This window comes from Ranitomeya variabilis, chromosome 2, assembly GCF_051348905.1.
Source record: "Ranitomeya variabilis isolate aRanVar5 chromosome 2, aRanVar5.hap1, whole genome shotgun sequence".
In the NCBI taxonomy this organism is placed as follows: domain Eukaryota; kingdom Metazoa; phylum Chordata; class Amphibia; order Anura; family Dendrobatidae; genus Ranitomeya; species Ranitomeya variabilis.
In genome coordinates this window covers 1,052,743,376-1,052,757,896 of record NC_135233.1, presented here as the reverse complement: position 1 = coordinate 1,052,757,896, position 14,521 = coordinate 1,052,743,376, and positions in this window count along the sequence as shown.

Here is a 14,521-nt window from a genome sequence, read left to right as displayed (position 1 = left end):
ATTAATTCCCATGCAGGTACCACTGCAGGGAAAATTAAAGGGAACGACTGCAGCCAGGTATGATACTCTCTGAAACGCTTCGGCGTTTGAGAGAAAATATACTTTGTAAATTCGGCCATGCTGGAGCCAAAACAGTCCAGACTAGTCCAGCTCCACCCTTGGACAACTCTTCCCAGTCCTACTAGGGGTGATTGACAGGTCTCCCCCTATGTGGAAGATGAAGGAGAGACCTGTCAATCACCTGGATCGGCGCTGTGAGAAGCCGGATTATCAAAGTATCTTTTCTCTGAAACACCGGAGCCTTCCTAAGAATAATTGATGCTGTCTGAGGTTTCGACAGTCAGATATCAGGTTCCCTTTAAGTTTTACGCAGTAGTCTCCTGTGAATTAAGAAGCTTTTGGATTATGCTGGACACACCAGTTTCTCAAAAGCAAGATGTGTTCTTATAGCCATTCTCAACTTAGATTAATAGAGGAGGAATTCATATTTATCTCAAAATTGTTTTTCCAAAACCAAATTATTTCCACCTCCGAGTTTATGATTCTAGTGTATACAGAAATTATAGGAGGCAACTGTAGCTCCTGAACCTTTAAAAAAGTTATTTTAAAAGTAACTGAATTTTTAGTTTTTTTATGTAATTATGAATTTATGAAAGTTATGAAACTTTGCAAAACCTTGCAAAACTTCACTAGTGGATTTGTCTTCATTACTGTAAAATATTGCATGTAATTGGCTTCCGAACCCCCTGCTTGTCACCAGTCTGTTTGCCTGATGTCAGAATGAACACATTTGGAGTACAGATGATGGCAGTGAAAGGAATCAGCTCTAGAACTGTGTCTCACTAATTCTGGGGATAAGCAGCTGGCGGAGAATGTACTGAGGAGCACAATGCTCAAAAGAGAGGACAGGTTCTGACCTTTTCACTGCTATCCTCTGTACTCCAAGTAATTATGTTCTGATATCAATGTAGCTGAGGGCAGGAAAAGTGGGGAACAGCAGGGGACTGGAAGCTACTTACATGTAATATTATTTTACAGGAATGAAGACGAATCCCCTAAAAAAAGTGATTTGCTAAATTTCATAACTTTAACCCAGAAACCTCAAGTACTGTATGCAGTGGCATAACTATGAGACCCAGTGCAATTTTTGGACCAGAGCCCTCACCAGCATGATGGTCAGATGTACGGGCCTAGGTAATAATGTGCTCCGTCTTGACCCTGATCTTGTAATAGTATCCCCAATGTAGTAATGTGCTCCAATCTCTAATAATGTCCACCATCCTATGATGATGCACTCCATCCTGTAATAATGTCTCCATTCCAGGCACCTATACTGTAATATTGGAGCGCCCCCACTGCCGCAGGGCCGAGGGGTACCCGGTCTCGGGCCTCTGTGTCTCGGTTCTGGGGTTGTCATGGTGGCTAGGCCCGGTCCATGACCCTGCTGAGTGGCATCCAGTGAAAGTTGCCAATGTGAGGATGTTGTGGTGTGGTGTAGGTCGCGGTGAATAACAAGGACACCAGGTTGCAGTCTCTTTACCTCTTTACTGAAGGCTTCAGGATCCTCAGTCCGGAATACGGTTACCCGGTCTGCGGGAGTCCGGCCGGTCCGATGGCACCTCCAGAGTTCCCTTTGCAGGTGGAAATCTGTGCCTACCTTCTAGCGCTTGTGTGTTGCAGTCCTTCCCTGCTGTGCTTACGGGATAGTCCTCACAACTGTTGTGTCTGTTTCTCATGTTCCCTCACAACTCGATTATGATGTTCTTCTTCGTCCCCCAGATGATATGGCTAGGACGCACCCGTATGACGGGTAGGCTCGGAGGTCTTCCGGGACCCTAGAGTCGCCCCTCTCCAACTGTTGCCCCCTATGTCTTCTTAGGTGATTTGAGTGAGACAGCCCGCCTATAACTGACTGTCCTGCCGTAGGTTTGAAGTAAGGCCTGGAGCTCAATACTTCCTCGGCGTTTCCGTCCACCGGCTATACGCCTCAGTAGGATGTTGCCTCGTCTTACAGCACGACTCCTACTGGTGTTTCTCCTTGTTGCGTTGATCTCGTTTCTCACTCAGCACAATAAACCTCGCTTCTTGTCCTTTCTTGGGGTACCGCCGCGATGAAGTGCAGGCGCGGTCCCGTTACGTTCTTTCCTGTTCGCTAGGCCTCTGTCAGGATCCCACCCCTGACAGGGACCCCCCTGAATCTTCCCCTGCAACACCCTGGGCACCGGTGCTCAGGAAGGATATAATGGAACTAGAGAGAGTACAAAGGAGGGCAACAAAATTAATAAAGGGGATGGGAGAACTACAATACCCAGATAGATTAGCGAAATTAGGATTATTTAGTCTAGAAAAAAGACGACTGAGGGGCGATCTAATAACCATGTATAAGTATATAAGGGGACAATACAAATATCCCGCTGAGGATCTGTTTATACCAAGGAAGGTGACGGGCACAAGGGGGCATTCTTTGCGTCTGGAGGAGAGAAGGTTTTTCCACCAACATAGAAGAGGATTCTTTACTGTTAGGGCAGTGAGAATCTGGAATTGCTTGCCTGAGGAGGTGGTGATGGCGAACTCAGTCGAGGGGTTCAAGAGAGGCCTGGATGTCTTCCTGGAGCAGAACAATATTGTATCATACAATTATTAGGTTCTGTAGAAGGACGTAGATCTGGGGATTTATTATGATGGAATATAGGCTGAACTGGATGGACAAATGTCTTTTTTCGGCCTTACTAACTATGTTACTATGTTACCCTCTGCCACAGGATGTTGCCTGGTTCCAACCCAGTCAGCTTCTGCCTAACTTCCTATCCAACCCCCAGTTTTACCAGATTGTGAGGAGTGGCCTAATACATAGCACCCTTAGCTCCGGAGCATCAGTACTGCAATGACCAGGACTCTGGGGCGCTGCACTCCCCCCGGTTAAATCCAGTACTCCTGGACTGGGAAGAAAACAGCAATACATGTCAGCAAAAAGACATACAATTTTGAAATGCAATAACAATAAGCAGATTTGAACAGAGCTTCCCTTTATGGGAGGTGAGGACACTTGAACGTTACAAACATGGTTAAATATTTTAAATAACATACTATAAATAACTTATCTTACCCAACCGGGTATTCTACTTAGTGCAATTTCTGAACAATAATTTAACATTGCCTTTAAGGACGTACACACTGAATCCACTAAAGACCTTCTTATAAAACACTATAAGGCTAATCAACTTTTCTTCATTTTCCACCTTTACATCTGCAGGACTGCCTGTCTATCTGCCCCAGGCCTACTGCCTCTCGCTCTGTTGCAGGACCGCCCCTTTCCACCCGGGCCTACTGCCTTTCTGCTACTATACAGTATAGAACTTATCAACCTTCCCTCAGTTCAGGATCACTGAGCCATCTCGGTATGGCTCCTAGGAGGACTCACCGACTAACCCCATACAGGTTCACTTCCTGTCCTCATTCTTCTAGCAACATCATTAAACATTTCTCACAATTAACTAGCTCACTACATATAACTTTTATATGTAAGCATTATTAGTACTTCCTTTTAAAGCATCATCATTCTTTAAGTGCTATTGATGGATGTCCCCTTTAAGAGGGGACCAAGTCTCTATGAAGTAGTGCAACTTCTCAAGCCGCAAGTCCGTATGCAGCAAGGACTCCGATACTGCTTCCAGGAACAGTTTCTTCGCAAAGAGTCCTTTTCTTTGTAAAACCAGTAGAGGGCACCTTTAAGAAGGTGCAAACTATTTACAATAAGTTTGTATTCATGCAGTGTTCATGATCCAGCAGTTCTTTTCAACAATGATAAGACGAGAAACAAAAGCAAAAAGACAAAAATAGGGATCCCGGGTAAACTAAGGGATCCCTTTAAGAGTTAACCCTAATCGGGTTGTAGCAGCAAGAAGACACATAGAAAGACGGACAATTAACTATATACAGGTTCAAAATATTAGGACATTTACTTGAACTACTCAGGAGGCAGCACCGGCGGAGGCAACCCCTTTGGATATTGCCTTCCGCCTGGTACTGCGTAAGGGGGTTTGTTGTCCCATCTGAGGGTCTGCGTACCCACTGTCTTCAGTTCTGGGGCAGCAGGGGCACCGACCACCTGAGGAGGTGCCTCCTTGGCCACCACGGTGGTTGAGGTGACGATGCTGCAGGTCGTGGTTTTGACAATGGTGCACGTTGGAGTGACCACGGTGGTCTCGGTGACAATCGTGGGCTGACCACAAGGGGGCACCTTCGCTACGGGGGACAGCTTTACCGGCACCTTAGTCGGGGGTGTCACGGGGTTTTGCTTCTTATGGACATTCAGGGCAAACCACCCTTTTTCCCCAAAATGCCGGGTGTAAGTGACTTCGTCCCCCGGGTAGAGATCCCGGTCTGGATGGCCTTCTATGAGATGAGACTCCACATCCCGCCGGTTGACGAAGACTTCGGCGTACAGGCCCGGCTCTTTTATAAAGCCCCAGCCTCCGCAGAGCTTGAAGGCAAGGACGGTGCCCTGCCTGCGCGGGGCCTGGTGAGCGGTGGGGTCCTTGCGGGCCCGGTCCTTAACCGCCAAGTCCTTTTGGTGGTGGGCCTCTAGCCCGGCCTGGTACGCCTTTTCCTTCTCCTCCCACTGCTGTTCCAGCTGGGCCTGGTATTCCTCCCAGCTCAGGGCCTGCACCATCTCCCCTTCCTGTGTCTTCACCCCGGGGAACCCCATGAGGTTAGATCCTGGGTTCACCCAGCGGCACACTGTGCGCTCCGCATGGACCTCACACAGCAGGGTAGTTGGTGGAATCGGGGCTTTCAGGAAGTGTTCCATACACGTTGTCTCCTCCCATGGTAACAGGCGTTGGAGTCTATGGGTCCCAGGGAGAGGGGGTGCCACGACGGGGCCTATCAACAGACCCTCAGCAAGCGGGACAGGGTCGGCGGACTCACCAGTCGGTGCAGGCCCCTCCTCCTTGGTCGGCTCCGCTGGCGGTATTGTCGATAGGAACGTCGGCTGGAGTTCCGGCAGCGACGCAGGGTCAGGCGTTGGAAGGCCCTCCACCGGCGCCTCAATCCGCAGCTGGAGGAGTTGTTCGATCAGGCCCTCCATTTCAACCTGCAGGAGGCCGGTCCCAATCGCGGAGAGTTGACCACTGTGCTCGTCCGGGTGGCTGGGGGAGTCCTCTGCTCTGACCCCGCATTCCTGGTCTGAGCGACTGGTCATGGTGTCCTCCACGTGGGTCACCTCCTGGTCTTTTTCCCGCTCTCTTCATGGGCGGTTTCGTTATCTCTGCCTCCGCCCACCATTGAGAATCAAGAGGCGGATCTCGGCTGCTGACGGACACGTCCTCAAGGTACAGAAATATTTAAACTGGGCGGCCATTGTCTTTCGCGCTCTTCAGCTGGTCCACGCCTACTCCACGCCCTTCTTCTTCTCCTGCACTCTCCTTAGCGCTGTAATGGCGGCAGTTTTAGCGGGAACTTTTGGCGGCAAGTGGCGATGCACAGTCTTTGCAATAAGTCACAGTCCAAGTATAATAAATCACAGTTCCAAGGCACACATGACCTGATTCTTCAGACTTAAGTAGATCCTGTTCGTGACGCCAAGTTGGAGCGCCCCCACTGCCGCAGGGCCGAGGGGTACCCGGTACCGGGCCTCTGTGTCTCGGTTCCGGGGTTGTCACGGTGGCTAGGCCCGGTCCGTGACCCTGCTGAGGGGCGTCCAGTGAAAGTTGCCAATGTGAGGATGTTGTGGTGTGGTGTAGGTCACGGTGAATAACGAGGACACCAGGTTGCAGTCTCTTTACCTCTTTACTGAAGGCTTCAGAATCCTCTGTCCGGAATACGGTTACCCGGGCTGCGGGAGTCCGGCCGGTCCGATGGCACCTCCAGAGTTCCCTTTGCAGGTGGAAATCTGTGCCTACCTTCTAGCGCTTGTGTGTTGCAGTCCTTCCCTGCTGTGCTTACGGGATAGTCCTCACAACTGTTGTGTCTGTTTCTGAAGTTCCCTCACAACTCGATTATGATGTTCTTCTTCGTCCCCCAGATGATATGGCTAGGACGCACCCGTATGACGGGTAGGCTCGGAGGTCTTCCGGGACCCTAGAGTCGCCCCTCTCCAACTGTTGCCCCCTATGTCTTCTTAGGTGATTTGAGTGAGACAGCCCGCCTATAACTGACTGTCCTGCCGTAGGTTTGAAGTAAGGCCTGGAGCTCAATACTTCCTCGGCGTTTCCGGCCACCGGCTACGCGCCTCAGTAGGATGTTGCCTCGTCTTACAGCACGACTCCTACTGGTGTTTCTCCTTGTTGCGTTGATCTCGTTTCTCACTCAGCACAATAAACCTCGCTTCTTGTCCTTTCTTGGGGTACCGCCGCGATGAAGTGCAGGCGCGGTCCCGTTACGTTCTTTCCTGTTTGCTAGGCCTCTGTCAGGATCCCACCCCTGACAGGGACCCCCCTGAATCTTCCCCTGCAACACCCTCTGCCACAGGATGTTGCCTGGTTCCAACCCAGTCAGCTTCTGCCTAACTTCCTATCCAACCCCCAGTTTTACCAGATTGTGAGGAGTGGCCTAATACATAGCACCCTTAGCTCCGGAGCATCAGTACTGCAACGACCAGGACTCTGGGGCGCTGCAATATTGTGCCCCATCCTGCAATAATGTCCCCAACCCTAGTCCGTGCTTGTAATAATGTAATCGAACCTGTAATAATGTCCTCCATTGTGTAATAATGTCTCTGTCCTGGCCCCCATCCTATAATAATGTTCCCCATCCTGACCCCTTTTTGCAGTAATGTCCATGTCATGTAATAATGGCCCCCATAATAAGGACACAAATTCAGTTGAAAACTAGGCAGGCGATGGTGGGCCCCTGACACCATGGGCCCAGGCATGGTCACAAGTGTTTAAACTGTCCTGCTCTTTTCCTATCTATTGAGGCTGGCTAGAGAATAGAAAGGTTATACTTTAGAGATAGATCATCCTGATTGAGTAAACCTTGTTGTGGTGAGATGGCTAATACACTTTTCTGATCAAAGGAACATTAATTAAGTACCCTATGTTATCTATATGTACTATTTACTTATTTAATTACTGTAGGGTATTTGTAAATTTTATTTTTATTCTATATTATGTCACATCTAAGGCATATTTTTATGGCCATCTTGGCAAACATTGGCACAATTTTTTTACGATGTTGCTGTATCAGCTAACCACAGTATATTGTGATTGTTCCTCAGGAACCCATGAATCATCATCATCAACAAGTGCATCTTCAGGTTTCTCAGGGGCTATCCTCCACTACATAGCCTAATATAGTGGAACTGAGCTGCAATATACAATACAAGAGTGGTACTGTTTTTAGAAGAAAATAGGCATGTTTCTCTAATCCAGAACAAACGCTGTAATTTGCCCTTTTTGTCTGAACTGTCAAAAAAAATCTGGTAAACAGTAAAGCTGGCCATACACAGACTTGGTCTGGCCCATAGGAGAACAGGAGAATCCTCCGGTAGGCCACTGTGCAAAAGTGGGCCACCACCCTCTTATATGAGTAGTAATTGGCACAATATACTTGAATCACTAAGTTCAAAGGCAGCATCTTATTTATTTACCAATCTACCCAGTTAGATAATAATAATTGTTAGATAATTTTGTGATTGAGGATAATGTCACATTTGCTGAAAAGTGGGGCCCTTGAGTTGGATACTGATGGGCCCTTGGCACCAAAGTCCTACATTTGCCATACACATTAGATGACTGTCAGGTGAACGATGCTTTGGACGATCGTTCGGCCAACAACCATCTCAGTTGTTCCAACCATACACAGGAGCATTCATTTGGCCAAGCACTTCTGTGTCCTCTATTATAGAGAAAGCCGCCTACTGACTCGTTGGCCGGCTATTTACTGTAGCACATGAAGAACCTTGAAAGCAGCAGTCTGAAATCTGACATGCCCAATTGACTCCATCTCTCCCGACCATCAGTTGGCTGGTGACCTCATACACATTAGACCACTAGCCGGCCCTGTTGATATCGACGAGTCGGTTTGGCCAACACTAGTCTAATATGCATGGGGACCTTAATATTCTTTACCCTCTTATCACATACCTCCCAACTTTTGAAGATGTCAAAGAGGGACAAATTTTAGGCCACGCCCCTGACCCCACCTATTTCACAACTAGTCACACCCATATCCACACCCCAGCCACACCCATATAGCACTGCTGATCACACTGTTTCATAAACAATAATTATAAACAGAAAAAAATATGACCACACAATGCTCCATACTATATACTGGCCACACATGATGCTCAATAGTGTATAATGGCCCCACATGATGTTCCATACTGTATAATAGCCACACAGTGCTCCATACTGTATAATGGCCCCACATGATGCTCCATACTGTATAATGGCCACACAGTGCTCAATACTGTATAATGGCCCCACATGATGCTGCATACAGTATAATGGCACCACATGATGCTACATACTGTATAATGGCCCCACATGATGCTCCATACTGTATAATGGCCCCACATGATGATGCATACAGTATAATGGCCAAACACATGATGCTGCATACTGTATAATGGCCCCACATGATGCTTCATGCAGTATAATGGCCCCACATGATTCTGGGTACAGTATAATGGGCCCACATGATGTTATGCACAGTATAATGGCCTCACATGATGCTGGGTACAGTGTAATAGGCCCACATGATTCTACGCACTGTATAATGGCCTTACATGATGCTCAGTACAGTATAATGAGCCCACATGATGCTGCATACTGAATAATGGCCCCACATTATACTGCATACAGTATAATGGCCCTACATGATGCTGCGTACAGTATAATGGCCCCGCATAATGCTGCATACAGTATAATGGCACCACATGATACTGGGTACAGTATAATGGCCCCACATGTTGCTGCGTAAAGTATAATGGCCCCACATGATGCTGCCTACAGTATAATGGCACCACATGACGCTGGGTACAGTATAATGGCCCCACATGATGCTGCATACTGAATAATGGCCCCACATTATACTGCATACAGTATAATGGCCCTACATGATGCTGCATACAGTATAATGGCACCACATGATACTGGGTACAGTATAATGGCCCCACATGTTGCTGCATAAAGTATAATGGCCCCACAGGATGCTGCCTACAGTATAATGGCACCACATGATGCTGGGTACAGTATAATGGCCCCACATGATGCTGCATACAGTATAATGGACACACATAGTTACCCCACCCCATCATTGCCCGTACAACCCCATCATTGTCTTCATCCCCACCCCCATCATTGCCTTCTCCATCACCCCCCCACACACACACACACAAACACACGGTACCTCAGTCCAGTAGACCACCATACATGTCCTCTCTCCCTCTGTGAACCACCGCACTGGAAGAAGATATTGAAGGGGTGTGGTCTAATACAAGGGGGCGTGTCCGCTGCATCTCCTGCTGTGCGGGAGAAGTAGAATCCCATGCGGGACTGTGGGGCACAGCCTCAAAATCAGGACAGTCCCACAGTATGAGGGACAGTTAGGAGCTATGCTCCCGCCAAGCTCCATCTTGACTGTTTCTTCACCATTCACCATTCACAGCCAATATCACACAATAACGTTCTATTCTCTAAATGGACAATCGCTTGTGAAACCTCAGCAGAAAGAGTCAAGAAGTCTCTGTCATGATATGATATGCAAGATATACAAACTTACAAAACAGACTTTAAAATCAGGCCGAGACGAATCATAAGAGACAACGTTGATTAAATTGATGGAAAAAAAAACCTTCAGATAGTCCAATATTGTACATAAGTGTCCGCAAATCACGAAGATAATTGTACAATGATAATATTTAACTATGCAAAAAAGACAAAATAATAATAAAGGTTGGACAGATCTATTACCATACATCATAACATCAGAACCATGGTCACAAGATTTGGCTCCAGAAAACAAAAACAAAACAATTGAGAATGAAAAGAAAGTCAAACAGACTCCGAGGAATACATTGGCTCATAAAGCCAGAGTTCTTATCTATGTGCTGGAAACACATATTCCTCATTTATTATAACATGTATAATACTCCAACAGTGCCATGATGCAATATGTATTAAACATGGCCAGAATGACGAGGTCATCTCACAAGGCTAATGCCGCAACCTGCAGTTAAAGGCAAAGTTTATATAGCAAGTTAACTGTTCATGTGCACAGTTGCATTGTAGTTGATTTGGAGTCCATAGACATTATATCTCAACTAGTGATTGGGATCCTGGATGCCCTTGGTTATTATGCAGCAAGGACAGATGACATTGGTGCAGAGGAGAGATCCAGAAGAAACAATGGAAGTTGTTGTGGCAGAATGGCAGGGGGAAAAAACTGTAATCACGTGAACTCGGGGTCGTAAAAGAGTTGTAATCCATAAGGAGAGGGGAGCTCAATGAGGACTAACTGATGGATCAGAGTTAAGTTGCAACAGGGTTGACTCAGCAATTTTACAGAGCTGAGTTTGTCCCAGAGTCCAATGTAGAGTTGTCAGCAGTATGGCCAAGTTGATTCATTGATATAGCAGTGCAAAGTTTATCAAAGGTCCAAGGCAGAGTTGGCAGTAGTATGGCAGAGTTTACTCAATGATATAGCAGTTCTAAGTATGCCACAGATACCAAGGCATAACTGGCAGTTGTGTGACAGAGTTGACACAGCAATAGAGCAAAGATGGGTGTTTGTCACAGAGTCCAAGATAGAACTGGCCAGCAGTATTTCACAGTTCCCCTGCAAAGTACCAGAGCTGAGTTCATCACAAGGTCCAATACAGGACTGGCCAGTGAAATAGTAGAGTTGCCCATCAATATAGCAAAGCTAGGTTTGTCACAGAGTCCAAAGCAGAGCAGAAAAAAAGTTCACAGTAGCAGTGTAGAAAACAGCTACCTGAATACTTAGGCATTCACATGCCACCTGAGCCAGCCTATATGGACTGGGAGAGTGATATCAGAGGTTCAATCCAGGCTGCCTTGGCAACCAGATGCAATCAGAAACAAATATCTGGCAGAAAGAAGAGGACACCTCCAGAAGTGGTGAGTAACACTAGAGAAAGGCTCAGACCAGATTGGTTACATTCGTTATTTCAATGGGTGTGTCATATCTTCTGGGGTCCCACATATAAAAATCTAAGGGTTTTGCCCAATAAACATAGAAAATGCATCCTGTCCTCCTAATGTAGCTCCTAGATACATGTTGCCTTAATTATAGCTCTACAATTTGGTGTTTTTGAGAGGAGTAAAAGAAGTCAAGGCTCTAATGGGAGAAGTTTGATGTTCTGTATCACCATGATAAAATAGCAACAAAACTTTTACTCTAAAATTGGGGCACAATGCAATATATGCTGCTCACAAAACATAGTACATAATAAATGGGGCACAACACTTGGTGATTTCTATATTTATGGCTAAACAAGTATGATGACACAGCATTTAATCTTAATTATGCCAAATGCATGTTAAGTAGGTCCAAGGACATAGGCCATTGTTCATATAAGGCTGAGGTCACACTTGCGAGTGCAATGCGAGAAATTTGAACGAGTCTCTCTCCTCAATACTCGGCACTGCCGCCGGAACTCAGAACCGGAGCGTGCGGCTGCATGTGTTTCTATGCAACATCACGCTCCGGTCCCGAGTGCTGGTGTATTGAAGCAAGAGACTCGCGCGATTTTCTTACATTGCACTTGCAAGTGTGACCCCGACCTAAGTCTGAACATTGACTCTTGAAATTGATGTTTGTGAATTGTTGACTGGCTGCTGTTTACTTCTTATAACAACTCCTACAGTTTATTGTGTTACTATCTTTGGAGGACAGGGACGCAGGGTTATTGAACAATCAATGTTTGCTAATACATTGATTACCCATTGTATAAGTCCATGTATCTTGTTGATCTGCCATACAGTGGAGGACAATCTATGCCGATTGATTAAACACTGAAACATTGAGCGATGACCTTATGCCACCTTCCCCTTGACCTGTAGATGATGGCCTGAAGGACAGTTGTGAACTATAAAAGGAAAGCCTCTACATGACGACAGTCAAGGCATCATGGCTCCATCAAGGGGAACACAGATTTTACATTCAATGTGATGACCGCTTAAGGGACAAAAGACCCTAGCAGGAAAAATACAGATCTGCTCCATTGACTATCATTGAACCATGCAGACATTTGGGGAAGCCAGGTTGGTACCCTCCAATTACCTGGCCCCATGGACACATTTGGAGAAGCCAGGTTTGGACCCTCTGGTCATCTGTCCCCATGGAGACGTTTGGAGAAGCCAGGTTGGGACCCTCCAGTCACCTGACCCCATATCTAAGATTATTATTACCTCCTCTCTGTAGGTGCCAGCCAAATGTAGGGTGCTTCTGGTGGGGGTAGTTTGCCTTGGAAGCACCGATGTCAAAGCTGCTCTAATCCTGGTACGTAAATGGAAGGATGAAGCTCTGTCATTTACACCATCTTGTGTATTTGCTGGTACTGTTCTATATGTTATTGTCTGTTTGGTGGTTCAATAAAGCATTGCCACGCTGTTTTACTTGCACTCTATACATATATACATCTGTGTTGTCTGTGTCTGAGTAGTAATATGCACACGGAAAAGGAGAGGGGGCATTCAGTGGGATGAGCCCTGGTCTATGTGATCATTCTAAAAACAGCCGGGGCAGTGGACGAGAGCACCCACTGACCCCCATGTATCCAGAACAAGTAACGATGGTAGCAGAACTTTGTGATGACATTTTTGGAAAACTCGTATTAGACTTTGGCTAGTTTCATCTGAGGAGGATCAGTATAACTCACTTTCTCTGATACCACTTAGTGGTCCAATTTGACTTTTTTCTCCTTTAGTTCAATTAGATCTCCATTGACCACTGCAGCCTCTTCTGCCCATGTGGTTGTTCCCAAAGAAGCCAGTCTCAATGTGACAGTGGCTCACTACCATTAGAGTTACCATTGGTATCCCTCTTCAGGACTACTAGTCTCAGTAACCAAGACATTGCATTCTGTCTTAACCACCGACCTGACTTCTTTCAACAGAAATCGCAATTATTGCCTCTGGATTGATCAACTGAGCCACACCATCTAAAACTGAGTCACACACATCCTTTGGAATGAATACCTACTAATAAGGTATATTTAGAACAAATCTCTGTCTTATAAAGATATATTTATATACCATATATCTATAGTTTTTTGCTATTTAATTTGAGAGCGGCATAATGTAGAGAAAGAGAGCATGATTCCAGGGATGAGTTTGCTGTAGTTTATATACAATCAGTGTTTTACCAGCTGGAGATTATCATTAAGGACTAAGTGTCGAGTGCCAGGCAGTCCAGCTAATCTGTGTAACCATGCCTCCACCACTGATTGGCAGCTTGCTGACACTGTACACAGGAAGATGCCAATCAGGGGTGTGGGCGGGGTTATACAGAGCTCAGAGAATTCTGACCACTGCTGTGTCTATAGTAGAGAAAATATAGATTTTATCAAAACTGTGCCAAGCAGTCCAGGAGGTGATACGTCACTGGAATCAGGCTCTCCGTCCTTACATCATGCTGCTCTAAGGTTATATAGCAGAATCATGCTGATAGATTCCCTTTAACTCTTCATTAACCTTTAGAGCCTTGACGCCCTTGTGGCTGTTCTCAATGTAACCAGTCTTGATGTGACAGCGGCTCACTAGCACTATAATAACCACTGTCAGTCTTTTTTCAAGGTTACAAGGTTCAGTCTCTAACCAGTTTGCTTATTTCTGTCTCGGCCATTTACCAAATTCTTTTCAGCAGAACCTACAGAACCTTTGGTACCAATCGTTACCTTAAAATCTGGAACTGTCTCTAGTCCTATGATTAGCCAATAAATTGGTATGGTTAGGTGTCTGACATCTCCACACTTAGGGTTACAGATCTTTGTAATATTCCTGGAGTTGTCAGTATACATAACGCTTTACATTCCCACATTTTTTAATCAATATTAGCAGCAGTTCTGTCCTCCTTGGAAGAAGCTTTGTTTAACGTCCTCAAATCGTGATTACATGACCCGATCTCCGGTAACAAAATACTGGAGTAATATAAAAAGAGATAAAATTCTGGAAACATCACAATATTCACATACCGTCTACTGTCCGAAGCAATGTTTAAACTATGGTGGATACCTCCCTGTAGATGAATGTTTGAAGGTCTCCTGCTATTTGCCTTTTGTGCTATATTACCTTTTGCAAAAATCAGTAACATTTCAAAATAAAAAAACATGAACAATATAAAAAAAAGATGTTCATTTTCCAGAGGATGAAGAAGAGTGGGAGGTGGTGGGGTCATATTATTCTAAAAGCATGGGTAGCAATTCTGATAACATGATTTGTCCTCTTTATAGAGAGGCCCTCCAGATCCAGGTAAAGAGTTTCCGGGAGAATGAATGAGCCAAAAAAGCAAATTATATCACTTACAAAAACAAATTATATTGTTGAGTAGG